At 54.3% G+C, this 11,100-nt stretch overlaps 1 pseudogene; it reads left to right on the top strand.

The window, feature by feature from the left end:
• Positions 1-4,931: 4,931 nt before the first annotated feature.
• Positions 4,932-5,856, top strand: LOC118518238 (histo-blood group ABO system transferase 2 pseudogene; annotated as a pseudogene).
• The last annotated feature ends 5,244 nt before the right edge of the window (positions 5,857-11,100 follow it).

Raw genomic sequence — 11,100 nt, 5'->3', positions numbered from 1 at the left:
GCCACCCGGGGCGCCCCCTTTATTTTGATAGTTTTACATTTTAAATTTATCTACAATTTTGAATGAATTTTGGTGTAAGTTGTAAAGCCTGTGTCTGCATTTCACTTAATTCCGTATGGTTTCTAATTAATTGTTTCTATTTCTGGAGAAGTCAGGGGATAATTGGACTCCATTGCAGTTCGAATTTCCAAAATGTCATGGATTCAGCTGGACCCCAGGACAGGTGCCTCCACTGAACTGAGCGCACCGCATCCTGCACTGCCCCCACCTCCCGCAGGGGGCGCCCGAGTCCCGCTCCGCGACCCCTGCGGGGCATGCGCGCTCAGCCCTCCTCCTCCCTGCGCTGACGGGCGACCTCAGGACCTCAGGACCGACCCACTGTGCTGACGCTCAGGTTTCGGGAGGACGTGGGGCCTCATCCACAGTCAGGAGCCGGCCTCCTCAGGACCCGCTGTGGAGGATGTGGGTCCGCGTCCACGCTGACAGGAGCCGGGCCTCCTCAGGACCCGCTGTGGGGGCTTCGGAGGAGGTGGGGCCGCGTCCACGCTGACAGGAGCCGGATCTCCTCAGGACCCGCTGTGGAGACTCCGGGAGGACGCGGGGCCGCGTCCACGCTGACGGCAGCCGGGTCTCCTCAGGACCTGCTGTGGAGACTCCGGGAGGACGCGGGTCCGCGTCCACGCTGACGGGAGCCGGGCCTCCTCAGGACCCGCTGTGGAGACTCCGGGAGGACGTGGGGCCGCGTCCACGCTGACAGGAGTCCGGCCTCGTCAGGATCCCCGGGAGGAGAAGGTGAGGAGAAGCCGCCTGAGCGGGGCCTGCGGAGGGGGTGCGAGCTGCCAGGACCCCGCGGAGGAAGGGCGCGCTGTGGAGATGCCGGGCTTTGTGTGCGCCGCCGTGGGGTCCGCGCGGGGCTGGGCGCGGGGCTGTCGGCTCTCCCCGTCCTGAGCTCGGATCCGCTCCGAGGTCCCGGGGTCTGTGTCTATGCGCCACTCGGATTCGGTTCCTGGGGCCGCTCGGACCGTCTGCAGTCAGGGAGGGGACCCCCGCCGCGGAGCTCGTGCTCCCCGGGCCTCGGCCCTGCGGGCTCCTTCCCGCGTCCACACGGTCAGGATCCGGGTGGGGCTCCGGCTCCATCACGGAGGTTGGCGTCTCTGCTGCTCCGGGAGGTGCGGACGCGGTCGTTCGGAAGAGTAACCGACTCCGCGGTGAGCCTGTCCCCGCAGCACAGACACTCGGTCTCCGCGCTCAGACCCCCCGCTGTCGTTCGCTCCCCACAGTCACCACGTCACACGGGCGCGTCAGTGCGCTTGACCCCGAACAGGGACACTGTCCCGCGGACCCAGCACGTAACCCGAGGTGCGGAGATCGTCCCGGTGTCCACACTGTGACCCAGCCCGCAGGCCCACTTCCCCTGTCACCGCCGGCCCACTGTCCGAAGCGTCCTTTTCCCCTCGGATCCGGTTTTCTTCTTCTGGAACTGCTCCCCACACTTTGCCTTATGCGGGTAACCTCGGTGGATGCAAAGAGCGAGATGGTTCCAATCTGGACTTTTCTGTCTGGCTTCTGTCCCTGCGGCTGTTTTCAGTGTCCACCCACGCTGTGACCTGCATCAGTCCCTCATTCGTCTTTTCACTGCGACTGAACATAAGAATATTGACCACTTACCACATTTCAGGTGCACAGTGGCCTCAGCTGCGTCCCCGCGGTTGTACATCCTTCTCCCCGAGGGGACTCCGTGCATGAGACACCAGCTCCCCGTTCCCCTTCCCCTCGGCCCCTGCAGCCACACTCTGCTTTGTGTCTCAGGACACTTCCTGTAAGTGGAATCACACGGTATCTGTCCTTCTGTGACTGGCTGATGTCACTCAGCATAGCGACTTCCAGGGTCAATCCGTGTTGTAGCCCGTGTCAGAACTCCCTTCGTTTTTAAGGCTGAATCGAGTTCCACACTGTATATACCACCTTCTGTTTATTCATTCATCCGTCAGGGACACTTGGGTTGCTTCCACCTTTTGGCTGTTGTGAAAAATGCTGCTCTGAATAAGGGTACTTCTACTTTCAATTTTGGGGGGCATATATGCTGCAGTGGAATTCTGTGTTCGATATTTTGAGGAGCCACCATATTTTTTTCTACAGATGAACCATTTTACTTCATTCCTTCATAGGGCAGAATAAGATTGCCATTTATGGATCTACCTCATTTTGTTTATCCTTTTCCCCATTGATGGACATTTGCATAGTTTCTGGGTTTTGCCTATTGTGAACACTGCTGCTATGAATATTTCTGTACATTTTTGTTTGTTTGTATCAGTGTTTTCAATTTTGGGGGGTATACATCTAGGAGTATAATTGTTGAAGCATATGGTAATTCTACTTTGATCTATTTGAGTAAATGCCAAAATATTTTATACGTAGACTCACCATTTTTCACAAGCAAGGTGTAAGGGTTTCAGTTTCTCAACATCCTTTCCAAAATTTGTTATTTTAGTTTTCTTGATTATAGCGATTCTATCGTGTGTAAAAGGACATCTTAACTGGTTTAAATCTTCATTTCCATAAAGACTAAGGATGCTTAACATCTATTCATGTGCTATTCACCATTTGTATGATTTCTTTGGAGGAAGGTCTACCCAAGTCCTTTGTCTATTTTAAAAAATGGGTTGTCTTTTTGCTGAGGAGTTGTGAAAGCTCTTTACATATTCTGGGCAACAGACTCTTATTAGATAAATAATGTACAAATATTTTCTTCCATTCTGGGGGCAATCTTTTCACTTTCCAGATAGTATCTTATGATGTACAGATTTTTATTTTTTTTTACATTTCTTTTTTAAGAGTGAGTGAGAGAGAGTGTGCGAGTGGTCGGGGCAGAGGGAGAAGGAGAGAGAATCTTAAGCAGGCTCCAGGAGCCTGATGTGGGCTCGATCTCATGACCCTGAGATCATGATCTGAGCCAAAATTAAGAGTTGGACACTTAACCAACTGAGCCACCCAGGCACCCAGAACAGATTTTTAATTTTGAGGATATTATTTTATCTATTTTCTTCTTTCCTTTCTTATGCTTTGGTGTCAGATCTAAAAGCATTGCTAGATCCAAGCTTATGAAGATTTATCCCCATTTATTTCTTCTAGAGTTTATAGTTTTACCTCTTACATTTAAGCCTTTAATTTATTTTGAGTTTATCTTTATATGTGATGTGAGGTAAGGGTCCAGTTTCATTCCTCTGTACATGGATAGGCAATTGTCTAGCACCCTTTGTTGAAAAGACCATTCTCTCCCCCAGTGTAATGTTGCCACCCTTGTCAAAATTCAGTGGACCATAGATGAAGGGGTCTATTTCTGGGCTCTCAGTTAAATCCCACTGATCTGTATGCATATCTTTTAAAAAAAAATTATTTTATTTATTTATTTTAAAAAATGTTTTAAATTTAAATTCAACTAGGGCGCCTGGGTGGCTCAGTCGTTAAGCGTCTGCCTTCGGCTCAGGTCATGATCCCGGCGTCCTGGGATCGAGTCCCGCATCGGGCTCCCTGCTCCTTGGGAGCCTGCTTCTCCCTCTGCCTCTCTCTCTGTCTCTCATGAATAAATAAATAAAATCTTTAAAAAAAAAAAAAAAAATTTAAATTCAACTAATTAACATATAATGTATTATTTGTTTCAGGGTGAATGCATACCTTTATGACAGTATCACAATGTTTTATTTACTGTTGCTTTGTATTAATATTTGAACTTTGGAAGTACGAACTTTCACCTTTGATTTTCTTTTTCAAGATTGTTTTGGCTATTTTGTGGTCCCTTGAAATTCCATATGACTGTTAGGATTAGCTTGTGCATTTCTTTCCAAAGGCCTTTGTGAATTTTCTTGGGAACATATTGAATTTCCACATTGCATTGTGTACTATTGCCATCTTATCAATAGTATGTCTTTTCATCACCATGGGGTCCTCAGATTTATGTAGGTTTCCCTTTCTTTCAGCAATGTTTTGTAATTTTCAGTGTACAAGCCTTGCACCTTGATTACATCTATTCCTAAGTATTTTGTCAATGTTAATGTTCCCTAAAATGGAATTGTTTTCTTAAATTATTTTTTGGATGATTCATGGCTAATGTATACAAATAAGAGAGATTTTTGTGTATTGATATTAACTGGCTGTAATCATTTTTTGTTGATTGTTTAGGAAGCTCTCTATATAAGATGATGTCATCTCTGGTCTCTGAATAGACATAGTTCTACTGTTTTCTTTCACATGTAGATTTCTTGCCTTATCATTCTGGGTAGAACTTTCAGTACGATACTGAGCAATGAGTGAAAGCCAGCATGATGGACTTGTTTGTGATTTCAGAGTAGAGCTGTCAGTCCTCAAAATTGAGCATGATGTTTGATTAGAGTTAGAGTTGGGTTAGGGGTTAGGGTTAAGGGTTAGGGTTAGGGTAGGTGACCCTGTGACCCATGCAGCCCCACAGTCAGCATGCTGGAGTCAGGAACACTCCCCCTGTGCTGAGCTCCCGGGCAAACCCTGCAGGTCCCCTCCCCTGGCTGACCCCCTGAATGTTCTGTCCCCACCTGCCATGAGTTGGAAGTCCCCACAACCTCCTCTTCAGGTTTGAATAATCTGCTCCAGTGGCTCATGGAACTCAGAGAAACATGTGTGATTCTTGGGCACAGCCATGAATCTCAGCTTCTTCATGATGGGGGCAGCCCAGCAGCTGAGTGACCATGCAGGGCTGCCTCTGCAAGTAGGGCAGCAGCAGCTGGGTTCTGCACATCGCTTTTATTTCATTTTTTATCAGAAAAGCAAGGGCAGATGCCTCAAAGCGTGGGAAAGGAGACCAAAGGGATGGCAAGTATCCTGAAGCTGTAAAGCAGTCCTGCACCCTCCCCTAGGGGCAGGCACGCAGGGAGGCAGTCATGGGATAAGGGAAGAGCGGGATGTTTGTGCTAGCAAACGCCAGGTGCAGAAAGGGGGCCTGAGGGTTACATTCTTTCCTAGCTCCTGACCTGTGCCCTGCCCCTGGGGATCATGGGATCCTGCTCCTACTGGGCCATTGCGTTCAATAGTCTGAGAACAGGAACGCTGCTGACGTTTCAGCTGCTTCCACAATCACTCCTGAGGGCTTACAATATATTTTCTAAGAATAACTCCACACTTCCTCCGTGAGGTGGACTACCTGGTATGCACAGAGGTGGACATGAAGTTCAGCGACCACGTGAGTATGGAGATCCTGTCCCCCCTCTTCGGCACCCTGCACCCCGGTTTCTACCAGGCAGCCCGCAAGGACTTCAGCTACGAGCACTGGCCACAGTCCCAGGCGCACATCTCCAGGGACAAGGACGACTTTTACTACATGAGGGCCTTTTTTGGGGGGTCAGTGGTAGAGGTTCACCGACTGACCTTGGCCTGTCACCAGGCAATGGGGGTCAACCTGGCCACTGGGATTGAGGCTGTGTGGCACAATGAGAGCCACCTGAACAGGTACCTGCTGGACCATAAGCCCATTAAGGTGCTGTCCCCAGAGGACCTGTGGGACCCTCAGCTGCTGGGCTGCCCCCGGAGGACCTGTGGGACCCACAGCTCCTGGGCTGTCCCCGAGAGGATCTGTGGGACCCTCAGCTGCTGGGCTGCCCCCGGAGGACCTGTGGGACCCACAGCTCCTGGGCTGTCCCCGAGAGGATCTGTGGGACCCTCAGCTGCTGGGCTGCCCCCGGAGGACCTGTGGGATCCACAGCTGCTGGGCTGCCCTCCATCATGAAGAAGCTGAGATTCATGGCTGTGCCCAAGAATCACCAGGACATCAGCAGTGGTTATTACTTGAGGAGTCATTTTGGTTCCCACCGGGTCTTTCACTTGAGTTAACAGATGAGCCCGAAGGAAGGATGTCATCAGTTAGGAAGTACAGACGAAGGTCAGAGTGGAGGTGGTTAAAGGCCTCTTTCACTCAGAGAGCGGGGGAGCTCCAAGCTTTTTCTACACACCTTGCCCTGCTCATCGCTTCCAGCTGCCTGGCCCTGAGTTCTGTCCTTTCAATGAATTGGTCATCTAGGAAGTAACATGTTTCTCTGAGTTCCATGAGCCACTGGAGCAGATTATTCAAACCTGAAGAGGGGGTTGCGGGGACCTCCAATCTGTAGCCCATAGCTCGGAAACAGGGGTGACCTCTCTGCCCAGCCACTGGCTGACCACTGAGTTAACAGCACAGGGATTCAGTAGCCACACACAGCAAAGAATACAGACTTGACAAAAGTTAGTTCAGAAAAGTCACGAAGCCAAGAGTAGCAACTCCAACGAGCAGCAATCATGAAGCCTGGCGTGGGGAAGGTCTGATGTTCAGGATGCTTCCATTATAATATTCATAATCACACCTTGGACTTGTCACTGGGGCCAAGTCCCCCGGCTGGGGGCCAGGTAGCTCCTACATGTTCCACGGGCCTCTCTCTGGCTCCCCCAGCCATGCACAGTCCTGTGCTGCTTCCCAGCAGAGGTCGGTTTTAACCAAAGCCGGGAAGCTGAGATGGGTTTTCCTGACTCCCCACCCCCTGCCCCACAGTGCTGCAAGAGAGGAAAAAGTTTTCCTCCACCCTCTTAAGGTCCCTGGCTGAGTCTGAAAATTGACAAGACAGATGAACAGGAGAAAAGCAAGCAAAATGTATTGATTGTTTTGGTGGGAGCCTCACAAGACCATGAAGGCCAGCAGAGGTGACTGGAGCAGACAGCTCTTCTACCTTTTAGACAAAGAAGCAATAAGTGTGTGAAGAATTGACAGATGCAGGCGTTTAGACTGCCCCCTCCTCTCTGCAGAGGGCTCTCTCCTGCACCAGTTGCCTCCTCCCCTGCCAGTCCCTGCCAGCCTGCAGCCTGGGAGGGTGGATACCCTGACAACCTCCAGCCCTGGGGACAGAGCCAGTGCGACGTGGTCTCCCAGCAGGTCTGAGCACCAGGCCCCCACATTGCTCACTCTCCTCCTGTGGGCTCACTGTGCCACGTCCTCCCTCAGGCTCCCTGGGCCCAAGTCCTCCTCCACCCAGGGACCACTCTCTGCCCAGGCTCCACATGCTGAGACTGGGAGCAGGTCATCTGGACCTTCTGGACTCGCGCTTCCATGCCCGTGACATGGGCACAGGCCGGCCTCACAGACTGCTCAGAGGAGACCCAGCACAGGAAGATGCAGGCCGCTGCCAGGGGAGATGCCAAGTGACCCCAGAGGGAGCGCACAGGCCTTACACAAGGGACTGGGCTCATGGGGTCCAGTGTGGGATGCAGGCGCCCAGCCAAGGGGCATGGGGAATCCTGGTGAGGGCGGCCCTGGCGGGGGGGGGGGAGGGGGAAGCCACGGAAGGGTCCCAGAAGAGGCAGGAGACAAGGAAGAGGACAGGACAGAGCTTTCCAAGGAGATCTATGGAAGGCTCAAAGGATCACAGAGACCCTTGGGAAAACTCGGAGGCCTTGGAGATGGTGGCTGAAATGCTGTCATTTGTTCAGAAAAGTTGTGTCACAACCCCCCAGTTGACCCTGGATGATTTACTCTTTGTTGGTTCTAGGATTCAGTGCGTACCTGCCATTAGAACTCACATTGCATGAAGTCTAGGATATATTTACTTTTCATCACTTTTGAGGACTAGATTTTTCTAGAGGAAGTGCTAAGCATGGGTCTCTCCATTCTTTTCTTTGTGCAACTGGCCTCTGTTTTCAGGAGCAGATTCCTGGTGCTCATCACCAGTGCTAGCCCTGAGGACTGCCCCCATCACCTCCCACAGTGGACGTGACCATGTGGGTTGGGGGGTGCTCACTGATGAAGCCCCAGTGCTCAGTACACAGCAGGGACCCCAGATCCTGTGCTGAATGAGGGAGGATGGGAGTGAGGGAAAGAGAGAGGGAGGGATGATGGGAGAGAAGGAGGGGAGAGAGGGAGGAGGGAAGGGAGGATGGGAGGGAGGCAAGATGGGGAGAGGGAGGGGAGAGAGGGAGGAGGAAAGAGAGGATGGGAGGGTTAGAGGGGAGGGAGGGAGGTTGGGAGGGAGGCAGGGAGGCAGGGAGGGAGGGAGTGGGGGAGGGAAGGGAGGGGTGGAGGGGAAGGAGAGAGAGGGGTGAATGAATGAGGGAGTGAATAAATGACGTAGGGAGGGAGGGAGTGAAACCACAGAAGCTGGATCCATACCTCAGGAGCCATTATTTGGGGTGAGGTCTGAGGGCATCACAGCCCGGGCCCTGGATGGTGGCTCAGGGCACGTCCAACTGTCCTCCCAGTGCTGACCTTCCTTCTCCTGGGACCCGCTGTCATCCTGGATCCTCTCCACCTCCTCCTCAAACAATTCTCAATGTTTCCAGGAACAGGGTGGCAGGAGGGGGTCTCAGGAGGGGCTTCCCGGATTCTGTGCCCTGAATGACAACATGACAGTAGCTACGAGGTATTCTATCATGAGGACTGGGACCATGGATCCCATCCATCTCCTTGGGCATTAGCGTTGTTCCATTCCCTGCTCTCTCCAGCACTGCTGTGATGAACACTCCTGAAAATACATGTGTGAAAAACCGAGCCAGAGTTTCCGGGGGTGAGTCCGAGGCTGAGCATACCGGGTGATGGGTGCCCTGTGGCTTGGGATGGGTGCTGCTCACTGTTCTCCCAGACAGGGGTGCCCGTCACCCTTTCCTCCAGGGGACCTGCATTGGACCTCCGCTTCCTCACGTTCTTCCCAGACCAGACATCTGCCAGTCTGAGGGTGACCAGTGCTGCCTGCATAGGGTTTCCTTTGCCGGAGTCCTTCCCTGGGAGCTCCCACATCTCTGACTCCCCCCGTGCCTGTCCTCCCCTTGGACTTGCATGTGTTTGATCTCTGTCCCTGTGGAACCCTGTGACTTGGAGCATGATTTGGACCAGAGTCAGGTGAAACCTTTCTCTGGCCTTGGGTCGTGAGCAATGCTTTTGCCCATTGTGGTGTGTCTTCCAGCTTTCTGCATCTCCCTGGTTTCTGTGTGGGCCACAGGAGGAACCAGCCGTTTCCTGTCTGGGGTCAGGCTGTGGTGTCCCAGCAGGAACAGGGGTCTCGGCCCCGAGATTGTGCCCATAATTCCTAAAGTGGCCTCTATGATTACATCTGATGTGTGATCCATCGGGGATTTCAATATCGAATAAGGGAAATTTGTGACAAATAAACACAGAAGAAAACGAATCCCCTGTGAAAATAGGTGGGCAGACACAAAGGCACCTATTGCGTGATTCCACTTACAGAAACATCCAGAACAGGGAAAGGAACAGGGAGAGAAAGCAGCTTAGGGGTTTCCAGGGGTTTCCACTCCTTTGGGACATGAGATATTCCGCAGCAATGTTCTGGGGTGTGGTGGCACATCGTTGGGAATGTACTTAATGCTCATGATGTGTTGAATTGAAAACAAGTAATTTTATTTAAAACAAATCATAAACAGTATACAGAATATGAAAAGATAAAATAACAGTTAATATGAACCAGAGAGAAAGAACATAGGGGGAGGGGATGAAACAATCTGGCGGGGCCGGGGTCCAGCGATGGAACTAAGGGTAATTTTACAGGGAGCTCTCCCCGCAGGGCTGTGGGCTCTGGATGTGGCTCTGGGAGCCCTGCAGGAGCAGGAGCAGGAGTAGGGGCAGGGGTTAGGATAGGGGCAGGGCCAGGGGCAGGGACAGGTGTAAGAGCAGGGTCAGGGGCAGGGGCAAGGGGAGGGACAGGATCAGCAGTAGTGGCAGGTGCAGGATTCAGGGCAGGACCTGGGTAAGGAGCAGGAACAGGAGCTCCGGCAGGCGCAGGGGAAGGGGCAGCGGGTCTGGCAGGGGAAGGGGCAGAAGCAGGAGCAGGAGAAGGAGCAGGAACAGGAGGTCAGGCAGGGGCAGGGGAAGGGGCAGCGGGTCTGGCAGGGGAAGGGGCAGAAGCAGGAGCAGGAAAAAGCAGGAACAGGAGCTCAGGCAGGGGCAGGGGAAGGGGCAGCGGGTCTGGCAGGGGCAGGGGAAGGGGCAGGGACAAGAACAGGAGCCCAGGAAGGGGCAGGGGAAGGGTCAGCGAGTCTGGCAGGGGCAGGGACAGGAGCTCAGGCAGGGGCAGGGGAAGGGGCAGTGGCTCTGGCAGGGGCAGGGGAAGGGGTAGGAGGAGGGGCAGGAGCTGGTTTTGAGCAGTGGCAGGTGCAGGATCCAGGGCAGGAGCTGGGTCAGGGGCAGGATCCAGGGCAGGAGCTGGGTCAGGGGCAGGATCCGGGTCAGGGGCAGGATCCAGGGCAGGCGCTGGGTCAGGGGCAGGATCCAGGGCAGGCGCTGGGTCAGGGGCAGGATCCAGGGCAGGCGCTGGGTCAGGGGCAGGATCCAGGGCAGGCGCTGGGTCAGGGGCAGGATCCCGGGCAGGCGCTGGGTCAGGGGCAGGATCCGGGTCAGGGGCAGGATCCAGGGCAGGCGCTGGGTCAGGGGCAGGATCCGGGTCAGGGGCAGGATCCAGGGCAGGCGCAGGGTCAGGGGCAGGATCCAGGGCAGGCGCTGGGTCAGGGGCAGGATCCAGGGCAGGCGCTGGGTCAGGGGCAGGATCCAGGGCAGGCGCTGGGTCAGGGGCAGGATCCAGGGCAGGCGCTGGGTCAGGGGCAGGATCCAGAGCAGGAGCTGGGTCAGGGGCAGGATCCAGGGCAGGAGATGGGTCAGGGGCAGGATCCAGGGCAGGAGCTGGGGCAGGGGCAGGAACAGTAGCAGGAGCTGGGTCAGGGGCAGGTGCCAGTTCTTCCTGGTCCGCGTCAAGCTCTCCGTGGGCGGGTGCCGGGTCACCTGCCGGCTCCTGGTCTCCTGCTGAAGTCGCAGGCTCCACCCCTCCCTCCAGAGCTGCCGATGGAGCTGCAGCCGGCTCTAGCTCCTCAGGTGGTGGAGCAGCTGTGAGAGGAGAAAAGCTCATCCCCGTGCCTGCTCTCCGTGGACCTTTGCGGAGACAGAACCCAGCCCAGGGCCTCCCAGAGAAGCCACAGCCAGGAAGGAGCCCTCCCCGGGACGTCTCCCCGACTGCAGTCCACCCGCTGGGCGCTCTGTGCCCAGTCGTTGCTCCTGGCCCCACACCAGCCTCTGGGAGCTCCTCCCTGTGGGGCAGCACCGACCCATCCCCA

This window comes from Halichoerus grypus, chromosome 2 (genome assembly GCF_964656455.1).
Source record: "Halichoerus grypus chromosome 2, mHalGry1.hap1.1, whole genome shotgun sequence".
NCBI classification, from domain to species: domain Eukaryota; kingdom Metazoa; phylum Chordata; class Mammalia; order Carnivora; family Phocidae; genus Halichoerus; species Halichoerus grypus.
Note: the sequence above shows the minus strand (reverse complement) of the source record. Positions and strands in the feature narration are given on the sequence as shown.